Source organism: Neofelis nebulosa, chromosome 10 (assembly GCF_028018385.1).
Source record: "Neofelis nebulosa isolate mNeoNeb1 chromosome 10, mNeoNeb1.pri, whole genome shotgun sequence".
Classification (NCBI taxonomy): domain Eukaryota; kingdom Metazoa; phylum Chordata; class Mammalia; order Carnivora; family Felidae; genus Neofelis; species Neofelis nebulosa.
This window is the reverse complement of record NC_080791.1, coordinates 5170525-5194204: the sequence shown is the minus strand read 5'-3', so window position 1 is coordinate 5194204 and position 23680 is coordinate 5170525. Positions and strand designations below refer to the sequence as shown.

The window sequence follows — 23680 nt, the reverse complement described above, 5'->3', positions numbered from 1 at the left end:
AATGTGGATTCTATTATACCATTACACCAAAACTGTTCTCCTAGTGATCACCAATGATTTTTCCACTGCCAAATCTAATGGTAGCTTCTTTATCTTTCTCTTATTTGGCCTTTCAGCAATATTCACCATAATTGACTACTACTCTTCTGCTTTAATACATTCTTCTCTTGGCTTCCCTAACTAGTATCATGAAGTCCTGATAACTAACCTCTCAGGTTTTTGGACTCCTTCTCAACGTATTTGGTTGGAGGCTACAACTCCTTCACCAAATTCTGTACATAAGAGGTACTAATTATTTGGTTCATACTCTTTTATCTATATACTAGCATTGGATGATCTCATTTATATTTGTTACTTCAAATTGTTATAAATGCCAATGATGTCACGATTTTGATCTGTGGCTTAGACCTCACTGTGACCTCCACACCCATTATATCAATTAGCCCAAATCCATCTCAATCTACAAGCACCCTCCATAATCCTATGTCTTAGTCAGCTAACTGTGCCATGACAAAAATACCACAGGCTGGTTGGTTTAAACAACAGTAATTTACCTGTCACAGAGGCTTAGAAGTCCAATATCAAGATTCAAGCAATTTGGTTTCTTCCTGGCTTGCCAATGGCCACCTACTTGTTGTGTCCTCATGGGGCAGAGAAGAGGACTTTGGTGTCTTCCTCTTCTTATAAGGGATCTAGGCCTGCTCCTTATGGCCTCGCACCTGTAAGACATCTGCACAAGGCACTGTCTCCCATTACAGTCACACTGGAGGTTAGGACTTCAGCATATGAACTTGAGGGGGCTCAATCCAGTCCATAGCATCCTCTCTCTTCAATATTCCCCATCTCAGTAAATGATGCTACAATGTACCCAATTGCTTGAACCCTATTCATGGTTTTTGCCTCTGTCATAAATATAAGAACTTGCTGACAGACGGAATACACTCCTGGAGGGGTCTTCAATCAATCCACTTCCCTTACTTTCATTGCCCCACTCTATTTCAAAGCCACTTTATTGCACTTTCCCTGTGGATTATCTATTTCATTCTGGTGTTATTTTGAAAATAAATGACATCATGCCATCCCTGGCTCAGAATGCATGAGTTGTCCACTGTCCTGAATATCGAGCCCCACAATGTTTATGTAGATTATGACCTCAGGTTACTATGACTCTTATTCTACAGCCCAGTCTTGCCTTGAGCCACTTTATCCAAAGCTTTCTAGTGGCCCACTATTCTGGTTTTCAGTTCCCCAAATGGGAAATTGTCCTTCCTACTACATAACCATCCTGCCTATCTCCATCATTTCTTTACCTAAATGTTGTCCCCACATAAAGGCATTCTTTGATCCCCAAACTCAGTTATGCCTTCCTTCTTTCACTCTCACACTTCCATGGCCTTCACATGAAAGCTGACTGTGTGACAGTCTTCCCCAATGAGCTTAGGCAGGGAGAGGATTATTATTTATTCATTTATCCCCATATCTAGCAGAGTGATTAGTACATAGTAGGTGTTCGAAAAACACTTGTTAAACACTTGCTGCTTCATTGAGTGAATGGTCCAATAAATAAATGAATGAATAAAGTTAAATCCATCATTCAGTTGCTCACTTAAAAAAATCCCATCCTTAATAGTTGACATTTCCTTTGATGTTCACTGCCACACATATTCACCAAGTGACGTGTATAACTACACAGCCAGGAGACACTTAGCATGCAGTTTCTAATATTAGGCCAAACTATATCCATGCCCAGAATGGAGTTAGCAGAGATTAGCTGCTGGTAACATCTCCTGGCTGGAGATTAAGCAACTGAAAGATCTTGCTTACCTTCCCTACCCCTTCTCAGATCATCAGCTTTTGAGGAATAAGTCAAGTTGGTTAAAAATAAATAAATTGCAAAGATAAGTTTCATGACACTCCTATATGCTAATAACTACACCTTGAAAACCCTAAAATGTTCAATGGAAATTTTTACACATTACGATAATATAAGATGTCAAGGCAATTAAGATAAAAAGCACACCAAACTTTCCACAAATGAAATATTAAGGCCAAGATAATAGGTCAAAAGGAAACAGGGAAATTTAATTTTTTCACTTTTCTTCATCTTTCTTGAATTCGTTAGGAAAAGCAGTTTGTTTTTCCTAGAAATGGATCACATTCCCTGTGTAAATCTCTAGCAGCACATATCAGAATATATAATTTTTGTCAAAACTAATTTTGAATTGATCAAAAATAATAACATACTTTTTTTCAAGTAAGGAAAATAAACTGAATATTCTAACCTTAGAGAAAAAATTAACTAGAAGATTAAATTAAAACTATAGAAAAACAGAGCATCCAAATTTTGATTAAAATTTCAATTACCCAACTGTCTCTTAAAATACATTGAGAAGCTCAGTAGAACCCAAATGCATGATGTTTGGGAAATCTTGAAATTTTGTAGCAAAACCCAAATGCATTCTTATCATTATTTATGTAATATATAAGCAACTCCTCACTTCACATTTGCGGGGAAAGAGTGTTAAACAGAAGCATATTAGAAATGTATCAACCTGGGGGCGCCTGGGTGGCGCAGTCGGTTAAGCGTCCGACTTCAGCCAGGTCACGATCTCGCGGTCCGTGAGTTCAAGCCCCGCGTCGGGCTCTGGGCTGATGGCTCGGAGCCTGGAGCCTGTTTCCGATTCTGTGTCTCCCTCTCTCTCTGCCCCTCCCCCGTTCATGCTCTGTCTCTCTCTGTCCCCAAAATAAATAAAAAACGTTGAAAAAAAAATTAAAAAAAAAAAAGAAATGTATCAACCTGGGGCAACTGGGTGGCTCAGTTGGTTAAGCATCCAACTTCAGCTCACATCACAATCTTGCAGTTGGTGGGTTTAAGTCCCGAAGTGGGTTCTCTGCTGTCAGCCCAGACCTTGGAGCCTGCTTCAGATCTTCTGTCTCCCTCTTTCTCTCCCCCTCCCCTCCCCTCTCTCTATCTCTCTCTCTCTCTCAAGAATAAATGAACATTAAAAGATAACATTTCCATTGCAGGAGACTGAAATCTCAAACTGTGGCCTCAACATTGTCATCTGAAAGCTGGTTGTCTATTCTCTGAATTTTTATACTGATCTGGAAAAGAAGGCAAGAAGAGCTAGCACTTTGGGCATCTCTACACAGGTCCATACTGAACACATTAATTTTAATTAATTTGTATAAACTTGTGATCCAGACATTATGGGAGCACTCACCCAGTCCACACTACCCTTTTTAGAATGTATCCCCTTTTGAAGGAAGTGACTCCTCACCACCAGCTGGTGGTGAGAGACTAGATGGAGAGAGACTAATTAGATTCTTTCTTCTGAAAAGTTGTACTTGGAGATACAGGGGATGTTATTCAGAAGATAGTGGAAAATTGAATCGAAGTGTCAGCAAGCAGAGGAATGTGAAATCACATGAAACTGAACAAGAGAGAAAAGAAAGAAGCAGAGATAAAGGAGAATCTCATGCTTTAAAAACACAAAGAATGAATGTGCACAAGAATTTTCTGTTCTAGTGTCCGTCCCCAGGAGGCTTGGCTTATTTCATTTCTTATCCTTATCCTAAAACTAAATTCACCTTAACTTAAACTGGCTTAAATGGGCTTTATCCCTTGCAACCAGTGATGCTATGCTGATACGTTAATTTTTAGAAAGGTCTGTGGCTGAGGATAACCAGTTTCTCCTCCCTTAACCAGTCTGTGTGTGTTCAGACATGGCTTGAATGTCTGTCAGTGAACTCGTGGCTCCTCCAAATTAGCAACATCATTTCTAATGGCCAGTCCTCACACTTTTAAATTGACAATGGCCATGAAAGCTAATTTTCCAGAATCAGGCAAACTGTCATCCCATTTCTCCCTTGCAAATACAAAATTCAAGCAGCATCTTGCAGAAACAGCCAGGAGCAGGTTATTGCATCTGGGCTTTTGGGACTCAGAGTGCCAATTTCCCAGCACTGATAGGTGAGGTCTTTGAAGCTCCCTTCCTAAAATGGCAGCGCTCTAAATAACACAGTGGAGACATATTGAGATGGATTCACAACCGTTCTGCAAAGAAACCTCCTGCTGACGTCAATGGGAGTTTATCCTGAGGGCCTGAGAATTAGGCGCGTATTAATACCTTTTCCTCAGTGATTTCAATCTGATCTAAAAGCTTTAGCTTTTCTTTCCCGAGAGTGGGTAGGAGAAATGGAGGATGTGACTGCGTGGGAACACTTTGAGGTTCCCTGTGTTTTACTTAGGAATTTTACTTCCAAATTCAAGTTGGGAGAAACTTAGCCCGGGTTCTTCTACCTCTATGCTTTGACTCTCATCCCCCCCGCCCCCCCAACTCCCTTTTAGTATTACTGCACTTCTCCTGCATGATTTCAAGTTTCACTGATCATTGGGAAAAGTTCTGAAAGTGACATCGACATTTAAAAGCAGATGGCATTACAGATGTTGAATATTTAATCCGTAGGTTTGGGGGTCGTGGTGTACTCGGCCTTTTTCTACATTTTTAAATTATTACTATTTTTTACTTTTTAAGAAGTCAGCTTGTTTTTTGGCAGTTTGGGTGTGAGCACTCAAACTGATTAATTTCAGTGTGACTATTAGAGAAAACCTTTTAAATATAGAGAAAAGAAAAAAGGCTTATAACACAAAAGAAAGGCTATAGCTTTGGAAATGCATTGTGTTTTTTTTTTCAAACAATATATGTATGAATAACACATTCTCCATTTACCCCATTGGATATTCCCACTGCACAGACTAAAACTCATCATTGGAAAGACATATTTTTCTAATGTTTCAGGTGTCTAACAAAGTGATTCTAAAAACACACATAATCTCTTAATTTATTGTCTAAATCAGGACACTTTGGGGCGCCTGGGTGGCGCAGTCGGTTAAGCGTCCGACTTCAGCCAGGTCGCGATCTCACGGTCCGTGAGTTCGAGCCCCGCGTCAGGCTCTGGGCTGATGGCTCGGAGCCTGGAGCCTGTTTCCGATTCTGTGTCTCCCTCTCTCTGCCCCTCCCCCATTCATGCTCTGTCTCTCTCTGTCCCAAAATAAATAAAAAACGTTGAAAAAAAAATTTTTTTTTAAAAAAAATAAAAAAAAAATAAATCAGGACACTTTGAGAATGAAAAGGCATTATAAATAATACAATGGGACAACAGGTATAAACCAGTTTATCTCATAAATAAGGCACCGGTTGTCACCATTTTCCCCCAAAGATCAAAATCAATGCAAATAGTTCTCTTCTAGTTTTCCAAACAAACAAACAAAAAAATTGAAACATTCTCTACTTACTTCATAGAGTTGACTTCAGTAAAATTTTCCTTACAATAGACAATTTGAAATTTGTCTTGTTTCAGCTTTCAATTTAGTGTTGAGTCTATTTAATTTTTTTTTTTTTTTTAGTGACTTGGCCTTTCTAATTTTATTGTTTGCTGTTTGATTATGGCTTATTGTGAGCTATTATAGGCATATACAAAAGTACATAAAATACAAGTATTTTTGCAATTATTATAAACAAAACACCTATATAACCATCTCGCAAGAGATAGAACATTACCATGTCCATGAAGCCCCCAAAAGGCACTTCCCAATAAAAATATTCTGTCACCCTCAAAGGAAACCACTATCTATACCAAGGTAATTACATATTTGATTTTTTTCTGTACTTTTAACCTGCAGTATAAATTCCCAAATAATAGTGTTCTTTTAGACTTGTCCAGTGTATTTGAGATTTATATAAATGAAATAATGTTGTATATTTTTTGGGTATGGATCTGGTTCCTTTTGTTCAATATTACATTTAAAGAATCATCCATACTGTTTTGTGTAGACACACAAGTTCATTATTATGTTATTATTGTTGTATGTTATTTCATTGTCTGAACATGGCAGAAATTGTCTTATCATTCTACTGGAAGAGACTTGGTTTGCTTCTAGTTTTGGGTCATTAAAAATAATACTGCCAAGGAACATTCTTATACATGTCTCCTGGTATATAAAAATATACATCTTTGTAGGAGGAAAATTTGTTGGGTAGGTCACGGATAACTACCTTTAGCAGTTAATACTGAATAGGTTTCCAAAATGATCCTACCTAGTGCATTCCCAAACCTGCATTATCCAGCACCACATGGGAACTTGTTGGAAAAACAAATTGACAGGCCCTTCTCCAGTATAGCTGAATCAGGAATTCTGAGGGTGCAGCTCAGGGATACATCTTTTAACTGGTCCTCCAGGCTATTCTGATGTAAACTAAAGAGCAGTATTCCCTAGACTGCACTGCACAGTGGAATTATTTTGGTGTCTTTGAGGGAAAAACCACCACTGCCTAGTTTACTTGCTCCAGAAATTCTAATTTAACTGATAAGGGTATAATCTGGACCTCAGGACCAAGACAGAGTAGTCCTAAGTCTCTGTTGTTGAGTTAAAATCATCCTGGAGACCTTAAAGAGAAAACAAAAACCAAAAATACTTTCCATCTACAAGGATTCCGATGTAATTGTCCTTTGCAGGGTGAGGAGTTTAGGCATTGATATGTTTTGTGACTTTGTTTCATTCAAAAATAGGTCCCTTAAATACAAATCAAAACCACACTCAGGTATCACCTCACGCCAGTCAGAGTGGCCAAAATAAACAAATCAGGAGACTATAGATGCTGGAGAGGATGTGGAGAAACAGAAACCCTCTTGCACTGTTGGTGGGAATGCAAATTGGTGCAGCTGCTCTGGAAAGCAGTGTGGAGGTTCCTCAGAAAATTAAAAATAGACCTACCCTATGACCCAGCAATAGCACTGCTAGGAATTTACCCAAGGGATACAGGAGTACTGATGCATAGGGGCACTTGTACCCCAATGTTTATAGCAGCACTCTCAACAATAGCCAAATTGTGGAAAGAGCCTAAATGTCCATCAACTGATGAATGGATAAAGAAATTGTGGTTTATATACACAATGGAATACCATGTGGCAATGAGAAAGAATGAAATATGGCCTTTTGTAGCAACGTGGATGGAACTGGAGAGTGTGATGCTAAGTGAAATAAGCCATACAGAGAAAGACAGACACCATATGTTTTCACTCTTAGGTGGATCCTGAGAAACTTAACAGAAACCCATGGGTGAGGGAAAGGAAAAAAAAAGAGGTTAGAGTGGGAGAGAGCCAAAGCATAAGAGACTGTTAAAAACTGAGAACAAACTGAGGGTTGATGGGGGGTGGGAGGGAGGGGAGGGTGGGTGATGGGTATTGAGGAGGGCACCTTTCGGGATGAGCACTGGGTGTTGTATGGAAACCAATTTGACAGTAAATTTCATATATTAAAAAATAAAAATTAAAATAAAAAAAAAATAGGTCCCTTGGTAAGGACCAGGATTCAGACCACTGCCTTAGAGCGGTTAATGATAGCATATTAAATGCCCCAGGATTACCTCTCCATCTCTTCCCATCATCCACTATCACTTCCTTCAGCACAGTTCAGCTCAATGAGGAACAAAACAAAATAAAACTAAATGATACAAATGTGTGAACAATGAAGAGGCTCAGAGCCCTGGAGTTTTTATTTAAGACTTAATTTTCTAAAATGAATCTCTAATTGGCAGAATTTCGGGTAGAAAAGAAAAAATGAAATAAAGGATAATTTGGGGCAGAAACAGCTATTCAGCAGCTCTTAAGTCACATAAAACATATTCCATTTGAGAATGTGATATAACCTATTTTTTTTCTTTCAAGTGTCCTCTTATAATTTGTTTTGTAATCTGATGGAGATTATTTTGTCTGTTGTTCATCTATTTCCCATTGAAAGGTGTCCCTATTCCTTTCAACAGGGCATTTGATGGAACAGTTTGATAATGTCAAGTACTTTAGGCACCTAAGTAGAAAAAAGACTTTTTTTAAATATATTTTTTTTATTGTCAAATTGGTTTCCATACAACACCCAGTGCTCATCCCAAAAGATGCCCTCTTCAATACCTGTCACCCACCCTCCCCTGAAAAAAGACTCTTTTAAATTCAGTCTATTCCAAAAAGATACATGGGTACCAACATTCTACCATTTAAATCCAAGCTCGTGATTTAAGAAAATCAGATACAAAATCAACCAGGCCAAATTTTCAGAAAAGCCAAAAAATTGTTTAGTATTTGACCCATTATTTAAGGTGGCTTCTAAATTCAAAATTATCTCTCTTATTTCTGCAACTCCATGATCCACAAAATGTTCAAAGCTATAGAGAGTTCTATTTCAGCATGTTTGTCCCAACTTCTTGAGTTCTTTGTTACCTCAGAGCAATTTACAGTGTAGCAGAGAGTGAAAAATGTATCCAATAACTTTTTCAAAAGGTATTTTTTTTTTATCTTTCTTTTTAGGCCTGCTGATTTAATCAACATCTGTCTATGGGATAGAACACTCAAGATTCTTAACCAAAACCAAGTATTTCATAGCTCTGGGATGATCTGCTCATGAGGACTGGCCTGTAGAAGCACGATCACATTCTCCTCTCTGATTTCTGCTTGAAAGCTGTAGCATGGGCCCATATCTCTCCTTTGTTGATGCAGAAAAAGCAGGAATGCAACAAAATATTAGCAAATTGAATGTAACACTATATAGAAAGAATTACATGCCATAACCAAGTGGGATTTACCCGAGGTATACAAGTCTGGTTCAACATTTGAGAATCAATAAATCCATTGCATCAATAGACAAAAAAAGAAGAAGAAGAAAAATCTTATGATCCCATCAGTAGATTCAGAGAAAGCAACTGACAAAATCCAACATCCATTCAATATAAAAATACTCTTAGTAAACTAGGAATATAATGGAACTTCCTCAACTTAATAGAAGGTATCTGTAAAACAACCTAGTTATCATACTTAATGGTGAGAAACTCAAAACGTTCCTAATAAGATCAGATACAAGGCAGGGCTATCCCATCTCATCACTGCTTTTCAACATCATACTGGAAGTTCCAGCTAATACAGTAAGACAAGAAAAGGAAATAAAGGTATACATATCAGAGAGGAAAAAATAAAAATGATTCTCTTCACAGATGGCATAATTGTCTATGTGGAAAATCTGAAAGAATCTGCTAAAAAAACTCCTCCTGTAAATAATAAACAAGATTTATAAATAATAATAAATAACAAACAAGGCTATTAGCAAGGTTGTAGGACACAAGGTTAATATATAAAAGTCAATTATTTCCTATATAACAGCAATGACAAGTGGAATTTGAAATTAAAACTGAAATACCATTTAAATTAGCACTCCAAAAATTAAAATAAATAAAATACTCACAAAACTTTGATAAAAGAAATCAAAGAAATAAAAGGAGAGACATTCTCTGGTCATGGATAGGAAGACTCAATATTGTCAAGATGTCAGGTCTTCCCAACTTAATCTATAAATTCCATGCAACCCCAATTAATATCTCAGCAAGTTATTTTGTGGATACTGACAAACTGTTTCTACAGTTTATATGGAAAGGCAAAAAAGACCCAAAGTAGACAACACAATACTGAAAGAAAAGAAAAACTCAGAGGACTGACCTAACTTCAAGATTTACTATAAAACTATAGAAATCCACACAGTGTGGTATTGGTGAAAGGATAAACAAATGCATCAGTAGAACAAAATAGGCACCTCAGAAATATACCCACATAAATATAGTTATCTTTGACAAAGGAGCAGAGGAAATACAATGGAGCAAAGATAGTTATTTCAAGAAATAGTGCTGGAACAACAGGGCATCCACAAGCAAAAAAAAAAAAAAAAGGAATATAGACAAAGACCTTACATTCTTCATCAAAAATATCAAAATGGACCACATACCTAAATGCAAAATGTAAAACTATGAAACTCTTAGGAGATAAAACACAAAAGAAAACCCAGATGACCTTAGGAATGGTGATGCCTTTTTACATAAAACACCAGAGGCAGGGTTGCCTGGTGGCTCAGTCAGTGAAGCATCCATCCATCTCTTGATTTCAGCTCAGGTCATGATGTCACAGTTCATGAGTTCAAGTCTCATGTAGGACCTCTGTGCATCTCATGTCTCCCTAACTTGGGATTATCTGTCTCCCTCTCTCTCTGCTCCTCCCTGGCACATGCACATTCTCTCTCAAGAATAAACAAAAAACACTAAAAAAATACAAAATGCAGAAACTATGAAAGAATTGATAAGCCAGACTTCATTTAAATGAAAAACTTCTGTTATGTTAAAGACAATGTCAAGACAATGAGAAGACAAGCCGCCACAGTGTGGGAGAAAATATTTGCAAAAGACACACCTGATAGATGGCTGTCATACAACATATACAAAGAACTCTTAGAATTCAATAGTAAGAAAACAAACACCCAGATTAAAAATTGCACCAAAGATCTTACCAGAGACCACACTAAATAAAAAAAGATACACAGATGGCAAATAGATATATGAAAAAAAGCTCAACACCATATGCCATTAGGAAAATTCCAATTAAAACAACAATGTGATGCTACTACATACCTAATAGATCGGTCAAAATCCAGAATACTGACAATGCCAAATGCTTATGAGAACATAGAGCAACAGAAACTAATTCATGGCTGGTGGGAACGCAAATGGTACAGCCAATGCAATATGGACCCAGAATACATCTCAAAGTGGGATGATGGGAATATGACAGATTACTGCTTTTTCTTTATTGTTGGCCTTGGCCAAAACGTTGTAAAATTTATCTCAACCCTTGTACTTTACAAGTGGACAACCACAAGAAAACCGAATGTCATAACATTTTTAAGGATCAGACTCAGGTTCACAGCAAAATTAGGAGAAAAGTAATGAAATTTCCTATATGCCTCCCTACTCCCATACTATGACATTTATTTTTTATTGTGGTAAAATACATGTAGCATAAAATTTACTATTTTTAGGAGCACACAGGTGGCTCATTTGGTTAAGCGCTGGACTTCAGCTCAGGTCATGATCTCACGGTTCATGAGTTTGAGCCCCACATTGGGCTCTCTGCTGTCAGCACAGAGCCTCCTTCAGATCCTCTGTCTCTCTCTCTCTGCCACTTCCCTGCTCATGCTGTCTCTCTCTCAAAAAGAAACATTTAAAAAATTACTAGTGTTAAGTGTACAGTTCAGTGGCATTAAGAAGATACACATCATTGTACAACTATCAAAACTACCCATTTCTGGGACGTTTTCATCACCCCAAACTGGAACTCTATACCCATGAAAAGGCAACTCCCATACCTCCTCCCACCAGTCCCTAGTCACCATTATTCTGGTTTCTATCTCTATGGATTTGACTGATCTACATGCCTCAGGTAAGTAGAATAATACAGTAAGTGTCCTTTGATAACCGGCTTGTTTCAGTTGGCCTAACTTTTTCAAGGCTCATGTATGTTCTAACATGTACCAGAATTCCATATGTTTTAAAGGCTGAAAAATATTCTAATGCAATCGTGTTTATCCCTTTATCAACTGATAGATACTTGGGTTGCTTTCACATTTTGGCTATTGTTAGTAATGCTGGTATGAGCATGGGGGTACGAATAACTGTTTGGGTCCTTCCTTTAAATTCTTTTGAGTATATACCCAGAAGGAGAATCGCTAGATGATATGGTAGTTCTAGTTTTAAACTTTATTTTTGAGAAACTACCATACTGGTTTCCTTAGCAGCTGCTCCATTTTTCATTCTGACCACTAGTGCACATGGGTTCTGATTTCTCCACAACTTCACCAACACTAACTTTGTAAATATTCTTTTTGTGTTTTTAATAATAGATAGCTTAATGGCTGTAAAGTGGTATCCCGTTGTGGTTTTGGTAAATCCCTAATGATTAGTGATACTGAACATCCTCTGTGCTTATTTTGCCATGAGTGTATCTTCTTTGGAGAAATGTCTATTCACATTCTTTGCCCAGTTTTTACATTGAGTTGTTTTTCTGTTGAGTTGTACAAGTTTTCTTTATATGTTCTAGATATATCTGAGTTAAGCAGATATGGTATAACCTAAGGATCTAAAATTTTTTGCATTGTTTCCAATGTCCAGTTTTCCCACAATCATTTTTTTGAAAAGACTTTTCTTTCCCACTGAATCCATTTGACACCCTTATAAAAATCACTTGACTGTATATGTGAGGGTTTATTTGTGAACTGTTAATCCCATTTATTGTTCTGTATACCTGTCTTTATGCCACCACCATAGCATTTCTACAACTGTAATTTTGCAGCAACTTTTGAAATCAGGAAGGGTGAAATCTCCAACTTTCCTTTTTTCCAGATTGTTTTGGCTATTCATGGTCTTTTGCAGCTCCATCTGAATTTTATGATAAATTTTTCTATGTCCGTCAGAAAAAAATGTCATTGGGATTTTAATAGGATTGCTCTGAATATATAGATCATTTTGAATAGTACTGACATTTTAACAATTTAAGTTTTCCAGTCAATGAACATGGGATGTCTTTTTACTTACAGGCATACCTTATTACAGATAGTGCTTTTTTTCTTTTTTTTAACAAACGAAAAGTCTGTAGTAACTCTGCATCAAGCAAGTCTATTCGTGTCATTTCTCAACAGGATTTGTTTACTTCATGTCTCCATGTCACGTTTTCAAATGTTTTCATGATTATATCAAAAGTGCTGCAATCCCATGATAAAACTTTAATGAATGAGGAGTTGTTTCTATTAATGGTTTCTTAAGACGGAATCTATTCCTGCTGAAGATGCTGTCATGACTGTTGACATTACAACAAAGGATTTAGAATATTACATAAACTTTGTTGATAAAGCAGCAGTAGAGTTTGAGAGGAATCATTTCAGTTTTGAAAGAAGTTCTGTTGTGGATAAAATGCTTTGAAACAGCATCACATGCTACAGAGAAATAGCTCATGAAAGGAAGAGTCAGTCAAGGAGGCAGACACCATTGTTGGCTCCTTTTAAGAAATTGCCACAGCTGCCTGAACCTTCCACAACCACCACCATGATCAGTCATCAGTCAGCAATCATCAACATCGAGGCAAGACCCTCCACCAGCACAAAGATTAAGACTCACTGAAAGCTCGGGTGATGATTAACATTGTTTAGCAATATTTTTAAATTAAGGTATATACATTGGTTTGTTAGAAATAATGCTATTGCATACTTAAGAGACTACAATATAGTGTAATCATAAATTTTATACGCACTGGTAAACAAAAAAAATTCATTCAACCTTACTTTTTTGCAGCGGTCTGGAACCAAACCTGCACTATCTCTGAGGTGTGCCTGTATTGGTTTCTTCTGTAATTTCTTCCAGCAATGTTTGTAGTTTTCAGTGTGCACATCTGTTACCTCCTTGGTTAATTTTGTTTTCATGTATTTTATTCTGTTAACCCGTTGGAGCCAATGTGGATTGAAAGATATAAAGAAGAAAAAAACCTGTCTTCTTCTCCATTAACACGTGGCCCCAGTACTCCTTAGATGAGGAAAAATAGCCGTTTAATGCGTTCTTAAACTTCAATACCCCATCTCTGCTAAGATACTGTACATACTTCCCTCTTTTTCCTGAATTACTGTCTCATCTTTGTTTCTCTTCAAGATGTGAAGTGTATCTTGAGAGGATTGGACAAATGTGGCCTGACTCTTTTATGGGGGATTTTTCTCCCTCATTCATTTCCCAGGTTAATGGTTATGATAATGGGGGCCAATTGTCTGGTTAGTGTAGCTTGGGATGGGGGCTTTAGGGAATCTTCCCAAGCAGCTGCCCAAACTCCTTTGTTTCAGGGTGGTTCCTTGTCTTCCCCTGCCCAACATGGACTGCCTATTTTCACTTTTTGCTGGTGAAAAGAAAACGTGTATCTGTTCATCTGTCTGAGCTGACCAGCTTTAGGATTGGGAAGCTTCTTTCTCTGCCCTCTGGGCTCTTATCTGCTTCTGGCCTTGCTGGCGGAACCTCGCCTCTTCTGCCTTTCCCTTGCCCATTCTGTTTCTGCACCGCCGTGGGTGTGGCTTGCATAATCCACTCCTATACCACCCTCTGTGCCTCCAGTGCCACTGGCTCCTGGTCCTCCTACCCTTGCTTTCAAGGAGCGACTAGCACTCCAAGATCTTGGGCCACATCTTTATGAGATTCAAACTGGAGCACCTCCTTAATCAAGGGGGTGTCCAGGGACTCCTCCCTGGACTTCAACCACCGACTTCAGATTTTCCCACAAGTGCCCCAGGGAAAAGTTGACAGTGAAGAACTGACTTTTAAGTGGACATAGGTGCATCATATTCTGTATTCAAACTAATTTAAGTGTGTTAGTTTAATTAAGATACACATCTTTAGAGTTAGCAGCATTAAATATAAAACTTTAATTCTACCAAGGTTTACTGAAAGCCAAATAAGCATGTGTTATTTCTGTTGCAATTTTTCAGCAAAAAATATGACTTCATATGAAGGTTAACTTTTTCTGTCTCAAAGGTTTCATAGGTTATTGTTAAAAAACAAGTAGAATGAATAAATAAAAAGGTTCAGAGCTTTCAAAATATTTGGTAACCTAAACCTTTCAACTTTTACTAAGTTAGATGATAAACTGGATTGAATTCACTGGATATATGTCTTCTCCAAATAAGATAAAATACTGACGCTTTGATTACTGAATGTAGGTTTGTGCTTTTGGCATCTCATTGCACAGAAACTAAGGATTCTTGGGTCTGTTGGTAAATGTGCCCTGTGCTTTGCTGTAAGACTGTACTATGGAAAAGCATGTTTTTAGGAATTTCAAATTGTATTTATAAAGTTCAAATATAGAGAATTCTGGTGTAACAAACAGTTCACAACTGGTTACTGATGTTGGAGACAATGGCATAAAAAATTAAATTTCCTTACTACTACAACCCATTGACAAATTACTCTTGTAACCTCTTCCACTTACTCTCTCTCTCTCTCTCTCTCTAAAAACAAACAAAAAACCCCAAAACAAACAAATAAAAAAAACCCACTTCCTTTGGAAACTTCCTTTATCTATACCCCCCAAGATATATGATGATGGAAAACATCCCTCAAGGATATGACCCACTGATACACATCTGAAGGGTCTAAAGACTGAATTTTTACTAAACAGTAATAAATGACATTTTCTTTTTTAAAAATCATTTTAAAGTTTATTTATTTATTTTGAGAGAGAGAGAGAGAGAGCGCGCGCGAGCAGGGAACAGAGGAGGGGCAGAGAGGGAGAGAGAGAATCCCAAGCAGGTTCCATGCTGTCAGTGCAGAGCCTGATGCTGGGCTCAAACTCATGAACCAAGAGATCATGACATGAGCTGAAAACAACAGTCGGATGCTTAACTGACTGAGCGACCCAGGAACCCCATTAAATGACGTTTTCCTAACAACAGCTAGCCACCTCAAGGTCCTGGAAACCTTGTTTCCAAAATTTCTTAGAGACTTAAGCTATCCCTAACCCCCTCCCAATGTGAAAGTATATAATCAGTCACTTCTCATGACTCCAATGCAGGTCTGTCCAGGGGACCTGTCCCCGTGTTTTAGTAAAACCGACTTTTCGCACCTAAGACATCTCAAGAATTCTCTCTTGACCATTTTCTCTAAACCCCAACATTTCCATATCAGTCACTGCTTAGTTTTCACTGGAAACTAAGGTTCTTAGATCAAAGTTCTGATAAATATAGTTAAGACACTTGGGGATGATGGGAGAAGCAAAACAGTGTGCAGGAAAGGAGGAGGTATATGAGAAAGATAAAAGGAATCAGAATATATTTTGTTGAGGAAAAAAGGAAGTAATTTTCTCCTAAAATAAGACTGGTTAATTAGAGAGAAAAGGCTTAGGACAAAATCTGTATAAAAAAGGAAATTGTACAAGGTTTGTGAAGGGCAATCTCTGCAAAATAATTTTGTGTGTGGTCAGGACAAAAGTTCAAATGAATGGACTTTAAAAGTACACTGGTGTAAGATTGACATTCTGCTATTCTCTTTATTAAAAAGACAAAGTTTTCTTGATTTGTGGGTCTGTTCTTAATAGGAATTATAAAAAAAAAGTTTTTTTTCTTTATCTTCCCAGACAAACAAGGTTTCTATGTTCTGTCTTCCTCATCTTTGATTACTTATGATAGTGAAAACTTCCTCAATATGGGGCACCTGGGCGACTCATTTGCTTGAGCATTCAACTTTTGATTTTGGCTCAGGTCATGTTCTTAGTGTTGTGGGATTGAGCTCTGCATCATGCTCCATGCTCAGCATGGAGATTCATTCTCTCCCTCTCCCCTACTCACATCGTCTCTCTAAAATAAAAAAAATAAAATAAAATAAAAACAAACAACAACAACAAAACTTTGTCAGTATCAAAGAAGCTACGTTTTTATATATTACTTCCTGCAAAATTCCTTATTGCTCCCTTGGTTAAATGTAAGTACTAGTTTTGAAATGATCTATAATCCTACTTAGGTATGAGCTTCAAATTTTTCTGAGGTTTTTGACAAGCTTGATGACATTTGAGTTGTAAATGAAGTCTTTTTGATTAATTAGACTGGTTTAATTGGTATGTGAAGTTATTTGGGAAGCACTGCCAAATGAATAATAAGCCTTAGATTGTATTGTTTGGATAATGCTGTAACTGTTCCAGGAATTATATGTAATTTCTAAAGTTTTGATATGTTTTGGTATAAGGCTATCACTTGGTATTCTGATTAGTCAAGTGTTATAGAAATAACTTGATTTCCTTGTCAGCTCTATTGTAACAAATTCTCTCTTTAACCATGTTCATTTTTGAGTCTTTTGTCATTTATAGTTATTGTTCTTATTCTCTTGCAAAATGTGTTTCATCTTCAGGAAGATTCGTTAAAATGACTTTTGACAAATACAGGTTTTTTGTTTTGTTTTGTTTTTGAGAGAGAGAGCGGGAGAGAGAGAGGCAGAGCACAGGTGGGTGAAGAGCAGAAGGAGAGAGAATCTTAAACAGTCTCCATGCCCAGTGTGGAGCCTAGTGAGGAGCTTGATCTTATGAACATGAGATCATGACCTGAGCCAAAACACAGTCGGATGCTTAACCAACTGGCCAACCAGGTGCCCCCAATTGCAGGGTTTTGATATATTTAAAATCACAAAACTGAAATGGGTAAGAATTTCCAGAACTAATGGAAAAAGTTGCATTCAAACTGAACAAGAATTAGTAACATGGGACTAAATGAATTGAGAAAGATGATTATAGTTTTGTGACTCCTGTTTGAAATATTGTTGGTTCTCTAATGTTTCTTCTTCCAGACTGTTTACTTTCTCTTAAGATATCCATGATATATGAAAACATGATAAAATATTCCTTTGTGAACAAACTGAAGTGTTTAACTTTTCTCCCTACCTGAACCCTCTGAAACTCAGAAACTGTCAGTGAATATTTTTCTTCTGTGGCAATTATAATCATTTGCATAAGCTTAATGAGAATCTGTTCTCCATGTAACAGGATACCAGTGGAAACATCAGTTATATTACCAAAGCTTTGACTGGAATGTCATGTTTGACAGACATGCATAGACTCAGATATGACCATACAGTTTTAAGGAACTACGGCTGACTTCATGAAGCATGGAGCCAATAAATCCCCTTTGGAAATGTTGGCCTGATACCTTGCATACAGAGTTCCCAGAAGCCTTACCACGTGAGTAAAGAATGTCACTTCCTGGCAGGTACAGGAATCTCAGATATTTGGAGGCCCTTGAGAAGAGGAATTTGCCCAAATCTACAGGCACTGCAGGCAAGCCTGATGGCATGGCTTCTGGCCTTAAGAGGTGCTTAAAAGTTCATTCTAGAGATTCCTTATAAAAAGTTCCAGCAAGGCAGATTTCAAAAGATCTATGATGCTCAGTCATTATTCTTGGTGAGTGTATATAAATAATCATGCCAAGTTTATTAAAACTGGCTTGTTTTACAAACAAATTAGTCTTGATTTGGCTATCTTTGATAAAAATGATTGTGATTATAGAGAGAAAATGTGTTTTCATAACACATATTTGTAGATGTTAGATTTTAATACTATTTACTGTAAAGTACACTAAAATCTGAATTCTTCTGGGTTTCTCAAATATCTGGCTATGGCTCTCCAAATTAAAGTTTACAATATTCTCTCAATGTAATAATTTAAAGTCATTAAAAACCAAAATTGCCCTTTTTCCTGAAGCCCTGAAAATTGATGCTGGACAACGTGAGGTGGGCTTCAGAGAAAGTGTCACAAAACTTGTGTATGGAGAATCTTCGTGCTTGTTGCTCTATGGGTCATTCAAAAGGATCACCAGAGACATTTGAATTATAAACCAAAAGTCATCTGATTCCTGCTGCCTGTTCCCACTCCATCTGAGGATGCTTCAATTCTGAAATCTAAAAATCTTCTCATTGGCAGCACTGGAGACTGAGACACTAAGTTTGTAATTTTCTACAACCATTAACTGAAAATTTTCTTTTGTTTCCATAGAAGTTCCTCTTATTGATTACTGAATTGCTTGCTGAATAAAACAGTCTATATGATGGCTAACACCACCTGCTACACAATTAAGGCCTTAAGTGACTCTCAAAATAGCATTACATTATGACACATTGAAATAACTCAAATGCATAAAGCAAAATCGAATGGTCTGAGATGTCTTAACAGCAACAGGAGGAACATGCTTCATTAATAAAACAGAATGTTCTGTATGTTGCAGATTATCACAAAAATATAACAGGATTGCAAAAAGATATGGATTGGTGCTTTAAACGACCTCGCTCTGTAAACTCCTGGACTGGAAGAGGATTTTGGACAAGTATCAGGTCTTTTTATTGGGCTTCTTTTTCTCATATTACTCTTATTTTGTTGTGTTTTCTGATGTTTCTCTGCCTGGTGCCGAGACTCCTTCACTGCCACGACTTCCGGCTGACAGATGATCCTTTCTACTCAAGGAAATTCATATATATTGTCTACCTTGTACTGGGCTGCCTCTGCCTTTGGTTACTCCAGTATACAAATTCCCCAACTGACCAATGTCCACCCATAGGTAGAGACATCCCTATGCCCATATTCAGCAGGAAGTAGATATAGAAGAGAAGACTTTCCACCCTCAGCAATCTTAAAGATTTAAAGGTCAGGGGGAAAATGATGAGGAGAACAAAGGCAAGAGAAATGTAGATAAAATTAAATTTCCTTATAACTTGCAGCTCATTGATAAGTCCCTGAGATACGCAGCATGTGACATCCCTCAAGGAACTCACAACTGTCTTAATATTGATGCTTTACTAGAGACTAAAAGCAACCTCAGCTTGACAATAGCCAGGCCTCCAGGATCCTGTAAATTTTCTCTAACATAAGGAAATCCCTTTGGAGACTTCTGTTATCTCTAACCAACTCCCCATCCCCAACTTAAAAATATATTATTAGTCATGTTTCACAATCACAGAGTGGCTCTTTCTGCCCACAGGTCCTGTTCCTGGGCTATAATATAAAACACCTTTTTTCACTGTAAAATGTCTTAAGAATTCTTTATTGACCCTTGTGCCCAATGACCCCACATCAGTTATACTATTTACTTATTGTTTGTATGGTCACTCTTTGGTTTTCACAGTGAAATGGAATCTCCATCATACAGACTTTTTCTTACTTACCACCCTAACACTAATCCCTATCACAACACAGGGATGTTCTCATTGGGACACATAAACCAACAACAACAAAATGTGATCACTTTCTATTCTCAAGAGAACAGGCAGGACAAAATATTCACTTATTCTTTGACCATCCCTGTACAAGAAAGCCAAAGGATACTGGATGGCTGTTGAAATGGGAGAGAGGGCTACAGAGAAGGCACATGGGAGAAAACCAAACACAGACGACTTTACTGACCCTGAAATAAAAAACTCAATTTTTATTTCCTTTTGAACTGATGTGTTTACATTAGGGCACATGCTGGGCCTAGCCTAGGATCCCAAACATCCTGCTAAGGGGTTTGGAGATTTTTTTCCCCTCTTAATTCATTCCACTATGGATGCTTATTATCAAATGTTAACTTTCTAGGCTGCTGATAAAGCTACACTTCAAATCTGAACAATGGAGGTAAGTCTGTCTTAGCCCTCATTTGAAACAGTCAAATCTTTTCTCTTCTTCTCAATATAGTACATTTCCTGAGGGCTACGTTCCAGTTAAATAAAGACTAACTCCCAAGCTCTTTCTACTACCTATTTTCAACCTTTGCAGCCCCGTGCTGCCCTCAAATTCTGGGATTACCTCAAGCAGCTGCACAACCCACAGGGTGGGAAGACTCTTGCTCTCTTGCAGGCTAAACTTGAGGACAAAGTTTTGATTTCTTTGACAACCTGGATTTATTTTTAGAGATATTAGAATGACTCACCTCTCCTGACATTTGTTTCTATAAAAACTAACTTTAAAATGTCACACTTCCAACTCTGTACAAAGAGCAAGAGAAAAGCTGCAAAAGCAATTGAACCTGAACAGCACTCCACTTGAGACTTGCTTTCATCCTGCCTTATCTGCCCTCCCTCCCCTTCTCTTTTGAGACTGATGTGCCTCTCCTGACCACCCCCACAGAGCCATATCCTGCAGGTGTGTGTTTGTGTGAGTGACCAAACAATGGACCTCTAGGACCAGGAAGGCACTAACACAAGCCAAAATAAAAGTGAGCCCTTGTTTGCATCACTGCCTCTGCACATGAATTGCTGACTCCAATATTATTAACAGAGTATACAGATGGCTCACAGAAATATTAAAAATAATTGAAGGACGTACAACACAGAACATTGTTCCTGATACAATGTTCAGTACCTTGCCCCTCCCTTTTATTTTATTTAAATTTCTCAAGGGAAGTCGACAGACTTGAAGCAAAGAGGATAACAAAGAGTATGAGGCAACTGATAAGTATGTCATGAAAGATTTCCATATGAAGTGGAAAAAGAAAAAGGCTCCAAAGTGAATAGATAAAGGGTAGGGAGAAACGGACAAAAATGCAATCATATTTCCCAATGCAAAGCTTACTGTGGAGCTGGAATTATAAAGATTTTCTTTGCTCTGGCAAAAATTTCTAATTTCCATGTGTTACTTTGAAAATGAAAAAAAGTCTATCAAATTTGAAAAAAAATGCAGTTTTTACAATATTCTCTAAATGAATATGTGTGTGTGTATATTTAAAATGTATTTACTTGTAATGTTTGTGAATTCCTGGATCGGTTACACTAAAGGACTCAAGTTGGCCATAATAAAAAAGTAGAAACAGAAATCTACTCCGGCTTAGAGTACCAAAAAGATATTATAGGAGCCAGTTGAGAGAGCAAGACAATGTATTGTGGCTGCCAGACAGATGCGATACAAGTCTGAAACTGCTGAGAAAGGTCTTCTCATATGTCCAAATTAAGTAGTGAATAAGAGGAATAACTCAACCTGGGAACAGTGACCCTACTAAGCAGCAAATAGATTTGAAATATTTGCCAAGCACTTATGCACTAAATGTCCGTATCTAAATTATATGAGGAAAACACAACAGATTTAACACAGTGTACCAGTTTTTAAGGCATGCACAATCTAGAAATTTTACAGATAGCCACTCTTCAAGGCTTGAAAGATGTGAGGCCACTGTACATGCAAAAGAATCTTATGTAAGGGGAAACCAGGGGGAATTTTAGAAAACCCAAGATGACAAGGAGACTATTACTGAATCCTGAGGACAAGTAACAGAAGAAGGAGTAGTATTAGAAATGGGAAAATCAGTCTAGTTGGTTAAAGATGGATAGCATTACATTTTGAAATAAGCTGCATTTCAATGTATTTAATGTTTCCAAAGCTATTCATAAATTCTGAATATTATATGACGAATGAATGAATAAGCAAATGAGAAAAACAGTAAGTATATTGTGAAGTGTACTGTCTACATTTAAAGATGGTAAGGGTTGAAAACTTGTGTGCAACCTGCCTCTCTGACAATTTACTTATTCCCAGCAGGGTCATGCCATGAGTATTAAAGACTAAGATTGTACCTTACACTTAGGATGAGGAATTTCTCAAGTCCCTGTTTTCCAGCATCTGATTCAAAGGTCTTTCTTCAGATCTCCTTTGCTCTTCATCTTAATCCCCTCCGCCACCCGTTCCTGTTCTTTGTCTATGCCTGTTTGATTTGTTGACTCATTTTTAGGTTCTGTCTAGCCTAAAATGCTTTAGACATTGTCTTCACTCTCCCATCACCTGTCATGGTGCTGTCATCACCTGTCATTGAGTAGGGGCAATGCCACCACTGTTCTTGTATCCAGAATTCCAGGACCCAGCCCTGACAAACTTATCTGGAAAAAGGTTTCCTGAATTGGCTAGGAGTCCACTCTACTGAGGTTATATTGAGTCAGTTAGGATAGAAGGCTGGATTACAGTTATGGTAACTCCATTAATTAATTCTGGATTCTAGAATTCAGCTGTGAACAAGACAGATATAGACTCTGCTCTCATGGAACTTACATTCCAATGAAGGAGAAAATGATAGTAAGTTTGGAGAGGCATGAAAGAAATCATTAAAGGGTGGTAAGGTTCAGCAATGCTATGATCCCACTTCTGTGTTAAGAGATTACTTGCTTCTGTGCACAGGAGATGTGTTGAGGGGGCCAGGAGTAGACCATAGATGGTCAGTTAAGTGACATGAAAGTAGACCAAAGTAGAAAACACAGTAGTTGGGACAGAGAGTGGAGATGGGCAGATATGAGTGTACTAAATATGTATTTTGAAAAGTAAATTTGACAGGACTTGTTATTGCAATGGAATTGGGTGACAGGAAGCAAGAGCAAGGACTCCTGGGAAATTAGTGGAGTCTCAGGGCTCTACTGGCTTGGTATTTGACTCACAGCAGCAAGGGAAGACTGACTTAAATATTCATATTACAACCAGTCAGTTTCCACTCAGCAAATTTTTCAGTGTAAATCATTGCCCTAATAGAAGTAAGCCAAACTCACATCTCTGTCGTTTGGCAGTACTTAGACTAGAAGTTGGTCCAAAACTGTGAACATACAATGCCCAGATTCAAGACCATATGTTGGGTGGGATACAGCTCATTCAGAAGCAGATCATCTAGATTTAGTAGTGGCCAGATGCCAAACAAAGATGAGACAATTATAAACCAAAGAAAGCAGTTGGTGTTTCCCTGAAAGAGGTGAGTTTTGAAGAAAGGTCATAGCAATTCCTATTCTTTGAATTGTGTCCTCTAGTGGCTTAAAAAAAAAAAGTAAACGATTGTAGGAAGCTCTTTGAAATAGCAGGGTGAATGACATCTGTCTTGGTCTATGAAAGTATTTGGTCACCTGGTTGACTTTTTACTTAAAAGGCAATTATCTCCAGGTCATTATTTCTGCTGAAAGATCATGACCAAATTTACAGATGTCAGTAGATGGACCTCCATATTGGATTTCCATCCTCTGGGCTGTAAAAGGGCTACAGAAAAATTACCTTGTGTACCCAGGGGATGCTGCATTTTGTCATGCAGTCCCCAAATATTAAATAGCTAAGGGAAGTTCTCTTCAGCTCACTTAGTCCATGCTGTCAAAGCTATACATGATTTCTTTACTTGTCTCCCCAGAAGTTCCAAAGAATACAGAGGAGATAGGAGAAAATTTACTCTCCTCCAATTCAAGGGTCCCACTATACAAGTGGTCTACTTTTTAAAAAAATACTTTGACAGAATTCAAGAAAGAAAATCAGGCAGAAAGAC

At 37.7% G+C, this 23680-nt stretch overlaps 1 long non-coding RNA gene across 1 annotated transcript; it reads left to right on the top strand.

Annotated features, from left to right (window-relative positions):
- Window positions 1–3029: 3029 nt before the first annotated feature.
- Window positions 3030–17656, top strand: LOC131486751 (uncharacterized). Its single transcript, XR_009249432.1, has 3 exons — window positions 3030–3153; window positions 12566–13090; window positions 17425–17656. It is a non-coding gene; the product is annotated as an uncharacterized LOC131486751 (long non-coding RNA).
- The last annotated feature ends 6024 nt before the right edge of the window (window positions 17657–23680 follow it).